This window comes from Polyergus mexicanus, unplaced genomic scaffold (assembly GCF_030449975.1).
Source record: "Polyergus mexicanus isolate NDT 795.1 unplaced genomic scaffold, iyPolMexi1.0 SCAF_3, whole genome shotgun sequence".
NCBI lineage: Eukaryota > Metazoa > Arthropoda > Insecta > Hymenoptera > Formicidae > Polyergus > Polyergus mexicanus.
Window position 1 is genome coordinate 2,963,752 of NW_027223323.1, and position 12,428 is coordinate 2,976,179.

A 12,428-nucleotide genomic window follows, 5' to 3' on the forward strand; every position below is an offset into this window, starting at 1 on the left:
AAGCAGTGGTATCAACGCAGAGTACTGTCATTAATAGCGAGAGAGAAAGAGAGGAAAGAGAGAGAGAAAGAGACAGCGTTACGGAATAGAATGGTCGTTAGCAATTACCTACTTGGAGTAAAGCTCTGTCCCCTTGCTTAGAACTGGAATAGCATCGAGTATCGAGGGCATTGGAAGGTTAATTGGCAGATCCGATGATTCTAAATTGACCGTCACTTTTCCATCCTTGCCACTACCGTTCGATGCGCCTTATTGGGTTCTAGATACAGACTACGAGTCATACGCCGTAGTATGGAGCTGTACAAATCTCGGAGTATTCAAGTAAGTTCATTTGCGAAAGGAGAGTGAACGAATATATTGAGAGAAGAAAGTATAAGCTAGAATTTTCAAAATTTAATTGGCGGGATTGAGTGTACGATAAATTTTTTTCTCCTTTATTTTTATTATCGAATATATCAATATTCTTCTTCATATTCTTCTGTATTTAAATAAGAGTAAAGCTTAATTTTTTTAAGTAAATTTTCCTCATATATATTTTAAATATTATAAAGAAATACTTTCGAATATATTAGATCAGACTATTTAAAAGTCTTGTCGAATTCTTGAAATTATAATGTATTCTTATTACAGCGTACGAAACGTTTGGATTTTAACGCGAGAACCAAAGCCGCCAGTCGCAGTTTTAGAGAAAGCTTATCAAGTTATCGATAGAAACAACATTAGCAGAGCATACTTTATTCGCACAGATCAGAAAAATTGCCCGGCTTCGTATTAAGAACGATCCAAGTATCTCCACGGAAATATATTCGGTAAAGAATTAAGTGTTTTTGCGACGACTCTTTGAATTACGGATTAGAATATCTATAGCCGGCAGCGATATGAATGCAGACTTTGATCATGATTATGCAGGCATTTTATTACCAGTATTTCATGATTGTGCAAGCATTTTATTGCCAGAGCGAGTGTTCTTGAATTAATATAATTGATATCTATATTGCACTCGAAGTAAGAATATTGCGTAATTGTAGTGCTTCATACTTAAAAATGTTTTCCATATCTGTGATTCTTAACGCAATATGTGTGAAAAATTAAACTTATAGTTTTTTTATAATAAAATTTAAAAAATTTTATTATAAATTGATCGGAAACATATAAATATATATACAGCATTATTATAAAATGGGTATGGTTATGTATATTTACATTGACAACACTTTGGACGCGAGATACGGGTTTTAATTTGTCCATTTGTTTGTGTGATATATAATTATTAAATGAAAAAGTAGAAGAGGAGATAAAAGAGAAAAAGAAAAAGAAAGTATTTTGTAAAAATATAAATATAAATATATATATATATATATATATAATTTATATATAGAATACTTATTTTATAAAAGTCTATCTCTAAAAATAGATAGATTCTATTGTAAAGCAAAAATTAATAAATAATTCGTGTAAAAATTTTTTCATTATGTACTTTATATAAACTTATATTTCTTATTAAGGATTATAGATCCTGAATTATCTTGCCTACTGAGAGAGAGAAGCATCTGAATAATAAAATAATCTCGCAATCAAAGTGTTAAGATACAATTATGTTAAGATACAATTAGGTACATTTATATCTTATATATTTATAGTTATATTTATATTTGCTTTTTTACGTGTAAGTATCCTTTGTTGATCACAAAATTATTGTGTTTTATATATACGTTTATTTATTGAAAATATATCACGACTAAGACTGAACGACAATTTGTCTTAATTTTTAAAATTGTTATAACATTTTTTGAATGAAATGAAAAAAATCTTATTTATCAGATTAAATAATCTCATGTAATTTATTATCCATATTTTTTCGATCCATTTTTTTGCTCATATAGATATAATTAATACAAAATAAAAAACTTTGCGAAAAAAAGGATCATCTATTTTCACATTGATGTTATAGTCATATATTATGTGTGGCGTTATATTTTATAATTGTATAATATTTGGACTGTTGTATGTAAAAATATATAGCAGCTCTACGTATTAGAATAATTAGACAATAATTTCATTTGATTTACGTGATATCGTAAACTTAATCACCGACGATTGATCATGTTGGTATCTTCCAACGAAATGTTACCGAACCCATCGAGAGTATGCTTGCTATGCTGGTTGTAGGCACCGATCGAAACTGTTAAAAATTTATGGATATTTGCGTAGTTTGAAAAATCCGCTAATATTATTTTAGAAAACATAACGGCCAAAATAAGAAGTAATAAGCATAATAGATAACAACACAGAAGTTTGATTGATGAAGAAAAAAGAAACGTAATATCATTATTAGAGTAATAAATAAAATAAAATACATTAGTGAATAAAGTCGCGCAATTTAACGTTGCATTATTAATTGAAAAACTCTCTTTAAATTTATTGAACTTGTTTTACCAATATATGAGATTTTGTTAATATTAAATTAATATAATTACAGAAAATGCGCAATAAAATGATTGAATCGCCCAGAATCGAGTAATTATCATAACAATAAGTTTTCTGACACAACCATTATTTAATAAATTATTAATCCATATTTTAAAATATTCTCTCTTTCTCTCTCTTGATAATTTAATATTTCATCGATGCCGGATAAAAAATTTCAGCAGCAGATACCAGTCTCTGTTGTAAGATCGCGCAGATATATCCAAGCGCGGTTGCTTTCGTAGTCGACACAATTGGTCGATAAAAAGATTTTCTCGAACCAGTTATGAAAATTTAATTATGCAAAAACGACACGAAAAATATTTAATCGACCATTAAGTTATCCGCGTAATTTACGTACGAGAGAGCATCCGCTTTTTAATATTACATACATAATAAATGCCGCGAGGGTGTACAGTGTTTTATTTATCGCGCAGAAGGACGCTAATAAATGGCCACGTGAAAAGTTTCATTAATGGGGCAATAATCAATGAGAAAAAAAGAGAAAGAGAGAGAGAGAGAGAGAGAGAGAGAGAGAAAGAGGGACGTCACATCGGGTCACACAAATTTACGTTGCGAATCGAAATCGGATCTAACAACGCCCGGTAGCCCCGACGTTGGGCGTATCTCCCACGTTAAAAATGCGGGAAATGATCGTGGCCGAAATAAATCGAGAGCTACGAACCGAAAACACCGCGCGCAACAATACACTTAAATTAAACAAATAACGGCGACACACGGGGTGCGGTCGCGTGCGAGGTCGGGCCTTTGGGTATTGTCACGTGCCATTCGTACAAACAGACAGTATTCAATTGCGGACCTGCAGGATACGCCATCAGGGATGCATTGTGCATCGAGAAAAAGAGGAGTCGCGCGATCCCACGCGAATCATATCGCAAAAACGATAAAACGTATGAATTTCTTTCCCTGAGCGTGTATCGTATAAATCTTGGCAGACATAATATTAATAGCATATACTATTTATTAGGAAGTACGTATATATTTCTTTATATATCGTTATGTACACACACACACACACACACACACACATATATATATATATATATAATAGTTTTATTTAAATACAATTTAGCATGTGTATATATATATATATATGTACATATATGCTAAACTTTGTTTCTAAATAAAACAATTAGAATCAGAAAAAAATATATCTTTAAACAGATGAAAAACTTTACGTTGTATCGTACATGAGATGAAATTAAAAGAATGCAATAAATCTTCCACTTCTTTTTGATGAATAAAAAAACACATTTAATTTCCTGTATTCTTTCTTTAATAAGCTGTGCTTTTTTAATTCTTTTATTTTATTAGGCCATATTTTCTGACTTTTTATTTACGGGGGTCAAAAATTGGCGTATTTTTTCCAACCGGATAGTCTTTTCGTATAATCGTCGCCATCTCGCTTGTGTAATAAATTAAAATGCCGTAGAATCTAAATCAAGATCTAGATAGAGGCAAAGAACGTCTGCTAGGAGCCATGGAATCCCCTTCCGAATTTATCTCGTCGTTCTCTTTCTCTCTCGAGAAATCCTTTTACGTACGAAATGAAACAGGGAGGACGGATAGGGAAGGAGGGACGGGAGGGAGGAGGAAGAAGGGCGATGAGGATTCAAAGAGCGGAAGGGGATACACGATCGAGCTCACGGGCAACGGCCAAATCTCGGCGTGGGCCCTACGGTTTTCGAGGGGCACGGGCAACGGTCCCTAATAACAGGGTACACCGAGGCTAAACAAACATACACGCCCCTGGCATCTCTCGCTGAAAGAGTGCACGGGAAACAAATGGGAAAAAAATGCTCTTTCGACACACCGTGCAACAATTTGAGGATAAAATATATTTGCTTGTTTCGCATAATTTACAAGAAAACAGATATTTTATCGTGCACCTGCTGTTTGCTTTTGACTTCTCGTTCTGGTAAAGGAGAACGAGGCACGAGAATTCGAGATCGAGGATTTCGTTGTAGTAGGATTGCATTTATAATTGTACTCTCAATGAAGTTTCCCGAGTTATATTTAGGAGAATTGCATAATGCACTTTGTGACATTCTCTAAGTTCTCATTAAGAAATTTAGTCTCAAACTTAATTTTGATTTTATTTCTTAAAAAGAGGTAGAACAACGTATTATATAAACATTTATAATACTTTGAAAGAATTAATAATAAGAAATATTATACGTTCTCTTAATTAGACTTAAAATTCATATAATAAATTAGAGAAAAGAAACTCAGATATAAAAAATAGGGCATCGATTTAAAATCTCAAGATACAATCTTTAATAAAAAATCTTTGACATTTCGATGTAAATTCAAACACTCGACATATAATTCTTTTATATAGATTTATATAATAATAAAACGATGCAAATGTACACAAAAGATAATACTCTTATATAATTGCAGCGAGATGAAAATAATTGGATTCTATTATGCAATGATAAATTAAATTTATATTTGTAGAACTCTCTGGCCTATATTCAATTATATAAATGATACACCGAGAAATATTCTGAATAATAAAAATTCGTGTAAACTACCTCTTATTAATATAATATTTAATTGTTAATATATAATAAATAATACACAAATACAAGAAAAGAAAAAAAAAATTTTTTTAAAGTATGTTATATATAAAATGCATTTTCTTTTTTTCCCTCTATTTTTTTTTATATCTCATACTTTTCTTATGACAAATATCAACATTAAAAGAAAGTGCACAGAGCGTTCCACGTGGCCTCTTTTTCAAGCACGAGAGAAACACGCTTGTTTGCATTTCACCTGATTCAGGGTGGTCCATGTCGAAGAACCCGTGTCATATACAGCTGAATTTAATAACAAACACGGAAAGCATCCCGTCCGTCTGTCATTTTATTTAAATAGTATACGCTATATAATTATAGTTACTCACATTTCTTATTTTATCATTATAAGTTACTCGCATCATTTTAAAATATCGCTCTATAATTCAGTCTCAATCGTGGCTAAACAATATCACTATTATTATCTCTATAGAAAATGTACATTTCTTTCAATTATCGTGCAACATTTATGTGTATAATAATGAGATTACAGACAAAAAACATTGTTTCAAATAACAATCTGCTTCATATCACATATCTCTTTATTTAGTATCGCTGTGTGTGCGTCGCATTACGTGGTTTATTCATTGTTTTCTTAATGTAGACGGAAATATGGAACAGGGAGGCTGAATATATACGGTGGCCGCTCCATTTGTCTCCAGCGCGTAAAAGATTGGTAAGAGACGCGCGAAACGCGCGAGAGAACGGGGGAGTTTAAGTAAAAAGCCGCGAAAAGAGAAGAAGAAACGGGTTGCGGAGGAAGAAGGGAGGAGAATAAGACGCGAAAGAGAAGAAGAAGAAGAAGAAGAAGAAGACGAAGACGAGGACGAAGGTAGATGAGACAAGGGGCATTCTGGTTTGTGGGCACAGCCGCTGCCTGCAGCCCACAATTATGATAATAGCCCCTGAGTCCTGAGTCTTGTTAGGCCAACGTGCAGCGCTTTTATCTACATCTTCTTATTTTTCAGACTCGCGCTCCTCTCCCCGCACCTCCTCGCTCCGCTTCCTTCGCGTATACCGCGGCTTCTCCTACTTTCAACCCTTTACACGTCTCCTCGAGGGGGTCAGATTGGTTCAAACCGATCGATTCTCTTTCGCCGGACAAAAAACTAAATCCGATATGTATCCACATCGTCGAAAGCTCGCGCTCGCGCTACTCTGTGATGATACATATCACGCTATATTCCGAGTTAGTGTATCCGAATAATCGAAGTCAACTTTATATCTCCCGCACGAATTCCGCGATATCGAACGTCTCGTTGAAACATAGTTACATACATCAGGGGTACTGTGTCAGGTATACACAGAACGAAGTAAAAAGCCCGCCCTCCTCCTTTATCGCGCATTTGGAAAATTGTTGGAAACTGAAGGAACTGTCAACGCGATTCCGGCAACGTATTGTACATATACCGGTGTCCGCAAACGTTATAAAAAGCGGTAGCAAACGGCGAGCGCTTTAATCCATTTTCAGCGCCATGCCGGCTCTTTTGAACGATCACGGGAAGCGTGATTAATTGGAGACTGCGCCGCGCGCATGATCGGCGTAAAGAAAGTCTCGTTTAAAGCGAAAACCGCGTGATAATGCATCCGGAGCTCTTTTGGACGGATATAGATATAGACGAGAGACCTTCTTCTGGTGTATACGTGCGCGTAAAAGCGCGCCGTCCGAAAGTGCGCTATCCTCATTTCTGCTAAAAGCCGCTTCTCGCGAAGCGCGAAATCGCGTTTCTTTAATAATACGCCGTTGCAATGGCTGCCTATGAGAATGAAATTCTAGGAAAAGAGAATTGTTTTTTTTTTTATATATACAATGTATAAAAATATATTTTGAAATAAAGTATCACGGATATTTAATTTGCGACTATTTTCAGCGAGTGAAATATCAATTATTTTGATAAAAAATTTTCTAATAATGATAGTGTGAATTATTATATATGATAATTATTGTAAATTATGTATTTATTACAATTATTGTGAATAAGAAACAAAATGCCTGTATAAGGAAAAGAAACATGTCAAATATATTTAATAAATGAGTCCTTAGGTCTTATGACATTTTCCAGAAGTTGCTACTGAGTATAAATTCAGATAAACCGAGAGTTTAGTCAACGACTGCTAGATATACGACTGTTTGTACAGATTAGAACCGACAAAGAGGTCCGTTCTCTCTTCTTGACATTGGCTTGATTTAAGTGAAGCGGCCGGTATTTGCAGTAGATTAAACCGCGTTTTTCGTACCGCGCACCGCGCGGTGTCTTGTTTATGATATCAGCTGTACCGCTTTAAATCCGCTATATGTATATTGTGCTCATACACGTGCCAGCTACCACAGGCAGATAGTAATATAAATATATTCGCCAGGATTACGATATGTTTTTTTTTTTAAGTGACTTGTACGTGTAAAATTAGAATTTTATATTTTATTTTCCATATTAACAAGAAAATTGCTCATTGAGAATGTGACAAATTTTTTAGATAATGAAACACAGCTCTTTTACATAAAAGCCATTTTTTAAAATTAAAATTAGTCATTTTTAATTAATCATGCTGAATTTCCAATCATGGTTATTATAATAATATAGCAAGTCACTTTGCAATCCACTCTTAAAAAAAGTATGTTAAATCGATACTCGCAAGTATTGTTGCTTTTTTTCCAAGGGGAATATGAAAATATTTCGGAGCCCCCTTTCTCTCGATTACTGTCTTTTTTACTTCCATTTTATTTAAAAATGTTAATATAATAAATATATAATAATTAGAGTATCTCTCTTATTGTTAGTTTGACTCTTCCCCTTCGACCTGTCCGGCATGAGTGACCCTACCGATAATTATTAGCGTTTTCGAATGAAGTAAGTTTGATCGCTTTAAGAGTGATTTAACTCAATTTACTATGAATATATATATTTGACCAAAAAAAGATTTTGAGCGAATCTGATTTTTATAAATAATATAAAGTACATTCCCCGTTTTTAACACTCTTTTGTCTTTAAAGTACAAGATTCTTTGCCCTGATTAATCAATCAAACGATTACTCAAAGTATTCCATTGATTAATTTATATAATAAGTCAAGTATCCTCAATAACCTAAGACAAAGTACATGACGTCATTAATCGGTCTCATTGTCAGAACGATTAAACTTGCTTCATTCGAAAACACTATACGTTACCGCCGGCATAGCTCTCAAGCTTGTTAGAGCACTCGAACCTCCTCACCCGGCAAATGCCTTCGTTAAGGTGGAGATACCATCGAGGAGGAAAAATTTTTATTTTAATTTTTTGGAATATATAGGTTTTTTTTTTAATAAATAGGTTTTACAAATTTGTCAAATTAAAGATATAATACGCGAAGAATTATATAAAATGTATATAATATATAATTACAAATTATATAATGTATAATTACAAATTATATAATGTATAATTACAAATTACTAATGTTCATCTGACGAGAGGGACAGCGATAAGGCCCCTTAGCTAAGACAGCAATCGCGTCCAAGAACGTGGAAAGAACACGTTGTTTTCGCGATGTAGTTTATTAATTTATTTGACGAATATTTAATTCCGATACGAAATTCGAAAATATCAATCAAATCAAAAACAAAAATCATGAAATTTGGAATAATTTACTCGCGATTCTGCAATATCGAAGGCAGTTATCAAATTTCGTGAACGAAGAGCTAATATTTAATCGTTGGCTTAACAATGAGTCTTCACATTCTTATTCAATCACATTTTTATTAGACATTAGTAAAATTAACAATATTTATGATATTTATAAAATTTGAAATCCTTTGATATGAAAATACAAGCTCTGAGTTTATAAATATTTTTAAAATGAATAATATAGAAAAATTAATATTTAACAGATATATTAATTTAGAATTTCTATTATATTGCCATTATGTTCTTTCGATAAATTTTCGTGTAATTTATAAAAAAAAGATAATTTTATATATAAATTATAGTATTATTAATACAATTATAATTATAATACAATATATTACAATTTATAATTATATATAAATTAAATTATAACACAATTATAATTACAATTAATTAATATACAATTGTAATTAAAGTACAATTTACAATTAATGATGCTATCAGTATCAAAAAGATATATCCAATAATGCAGATAATTTGATATTGACAGCATTTACACCCAAAAGTTCAATATTACATATATAACAAATATATGTACAACTTTTAATCTATAAAATAAAATGTAACATATATGTATTAAATTTGTTACATAACAAATATTAGTTTTACATAATAAATATAAGTGCAATTTTTGATTTATTAAAAAAAAAATGTATATTTATAAAATTTACAGCATGTGTATATATATATTAAAAATTTATTATAATTATTTTTAATTTTTTTACAATTTAATTTTTAATTTAAATTATAGAAAAATTGATAATTTTTTATTTTAATTTTTTGATTTTAATTAGACCTAATTCCTACTTTGCTGGCTAAGCCAGCGGGAATTCGCGATTATCGAAATTTGGGGGAGAAACTTATCCTAACCGCATGGCCTACTCGCGTATCCTACTCGCGGATCCTATTCGCGTGCCCTAATAGAATGCACCGTATGTTGCGTCCGTTGGGCCAATTGGACCTACCATTCGTTGATCCTGGCCATATTCATTCTGGCTACGTGTAGCCAGAAATGTAGCTTCGACCTCTATCAGAGCGTAATTTTACGCTCGTTTATGGTCGTGAGACATTACGACCGTTTGTCATCCATCGTTTTAATATAACTTGACTTTAATTAATATAATGCCAAATTATCAATCAAAATTAATTGATTGAATTCTTATAATAATATCAAAATTAATTGATTGAATTCTTATATAATAATATAATATTATTTATAGTAATATATAAAATTTATATTAAAATAAAATTAATAAAACATTTATATTTTATATACTTTAATACATCAATAATTTGGCTTTATATCAATTAAAGCAAAACATTAATTGATATGATAATATAGATGAATGGGCTATGAAAAATTAGGATAAAATCGGCGCAACATGAAAATAAATTTTTACTATTTTATACAATTAATAGAATTAGTAGCGCCTTCTTCATTAAACAAACTTCTTCATGAAATAAAATTTATCAATCGAACAAAATATTTTATATTCTTTTTAAATTTTTATTTTAATTTATATCTTTAATTGTACCCGTAACATATTTTAATGAATATTGAAAAAATCTATTAAAAGTTATTTTTTTAAATCTATTTTAGCCCATCCATTTTGAGGCTACGGATCTATCTACAATCTACAATCTACATTTGCATCTACAATATCTACGAATCCGTTACCTCAAAATAAAATAAAGTTCATCACTCACCGGCACTGATGCGCAACAGCGGAGTCGTTGGTCTTGAGGCTACATTGTCTGTAACATAAAAATATAAAATCCAAATTATAGCAATATCCAAAATATAATTAATATTTCGTGCGGAATATTTTATATCCGATGCGTACAATATTAAAAAGCTCTATATAAATGGAATGATTTTATAAATCATAAAAAAAACTTTTTTTTACATAAAAACTTTTATAGGATGTATGTAAAAAAATTTTTTTTTTAATTTTCTCTCGTTTAATTCGTTCAAATAAAGAGACTGAATTAATGCGCGTACGCGATTTTTATAACCAATATACAAGTAACAAATACTCACCCTTGGGTTGCTCGGCCGGTGCCGGATGCCTCTCCTAGGCCTCCTCCTCCTCTCAGGATATCAGGGTCGCTATGTTGATCTGTAACATACAAATAGAAGATCCAAATTGTAGCGACGCCCAAAATAATTAATATTTAAAAAAATTTATTGTACGCATTGAATTTTGATGCATATAATAATAAACAGATTAATAAAATAATTTTATAAATTTTGGAAGAAACTACTAATAACTCTAATAATTCCATATAAAAGCTATAATCTAAAATTAGAAACTTTTACAAGATTATAGCTTTCATTATAGCTATTTCTTTAATTCTCTTTTGTTTAAATCATACAAATAAAAAATCAAATTACGCGATTAATTGCTTAATTTAAATTGCACGTATGCGATTAATAAGTAATTAATATAAAAATAATCTACTTACCATAGGGTTGAACTTCCATCGGTGCCCGATGCCTCTCCTAGGCCTCCTCCTCCTCTCAGGTTGATTTACACTAACACACGCGCGATACTTTAAACGACACTCCCGCACTTTCGAATTTCGGCACGATCGAACCCCGCTTCACGTGAGAATCACACTTCGAGTCGACAAGTCGGGAATTCACCGATTACTTCGAGCAAAGGTTAAGCGGAAGCGGAAGAAGACGAAATCGATTGATGGAATCGACGCGAATGGGGTTCGCTCGACTCTTGGTCCGCGCCTGCTCCCACCGAGGGCCGACTCGTACTTCGTTAGGAACGATTTCATACGAACCACCAAGTCTCTATCGTACAGACTGAGCCGGGTTTATCGTAAGGCTGATAGACGGGTCGAGAACGAAGATACCCACCTCCTAGGTGCTAACAATCTAGATCACTTCGAAAGCGGAAGATCAACTTCTCTAGCGAGCAAAAATCGAACCTAATTAATACAGCCGACTCCTCAAATGCCAAACATGTTAGTATTGCTACAATGTGCTGTTAGACGGTACAAGAGAAGGGACCCATTAACGACGATTCCAAAACAATCGACCGAACTCTAACCGATTCGGGCCGAACCGTTCGTCGGAGCAGAACGTGCCCTCAACAGCCGATTCTCGAACCGAAGTTCAAGATTAACCGCGCGAACATGCATCTATACTATGCACGAACATACGTTGCTACGCGGCCGGCATTCACCTCAGCCGCGATACTGAGGCGTTTTAACATTGCGCCTGCATTAATATATTAAATTTATTAATACATAAATATTTATATAATATATAATATTAATATAGTATTAATATTAACTGATATTAATATAAAATTAATTATATTAATAGGTATTAATATATTAAAGATTGCAATGCTGAGAGACATCCCATTTAGCCGGCAACGAAGTATGATTCTCGATGACAATCGTGAAAACGAGATACAAGTCTAACGCGAAGACGCGACGACGCGAGAACGCGATATCGCGACAACGCGACGCATCGTTGCTCGTACGGCACGATGACGGCAACGACGACGCACTAATGTGCGTTCAACGCACAAATGCGCGTGCCACATATGAGCCATTGTACGACTCGTGGCAATGCTGTGTTGACACGCGACGCGAAAAACGCGAAAGCCATCCGCGGCACGATGACGGCACCGACGACGCACTGTTACTATATCGCTCGAGTGTCGTCGTGCGAAT

At 32.9% G+C, this 12,428-nt stretch overlaps 1 long non-coding RNA gene across 1 annotated transcript; it reads right to left on the reverse strand.

Moving 5' to 3' along the window:
- Nucleotides 1–10,429: 10,429 nt before the first annotated feature.
- Nucleotides 10,430–12,004, reverse strand: LOC138931921 (uncharacterized). Its single transcript, XR_011446698.1, has 3 exons — nucleotides 11,196–12,004; nucleotides 10,771–10,849; nucleotides 10,430–10,484 (listed from the first exon to the last, which is right to left on the reverse strand). It is a non-coding gene; the product is annotated as an uncharacterized lncRNA (long non-coding RNA).
- Nucleotides 12,005–12,428: the final 424 nt, after the last annotated feature.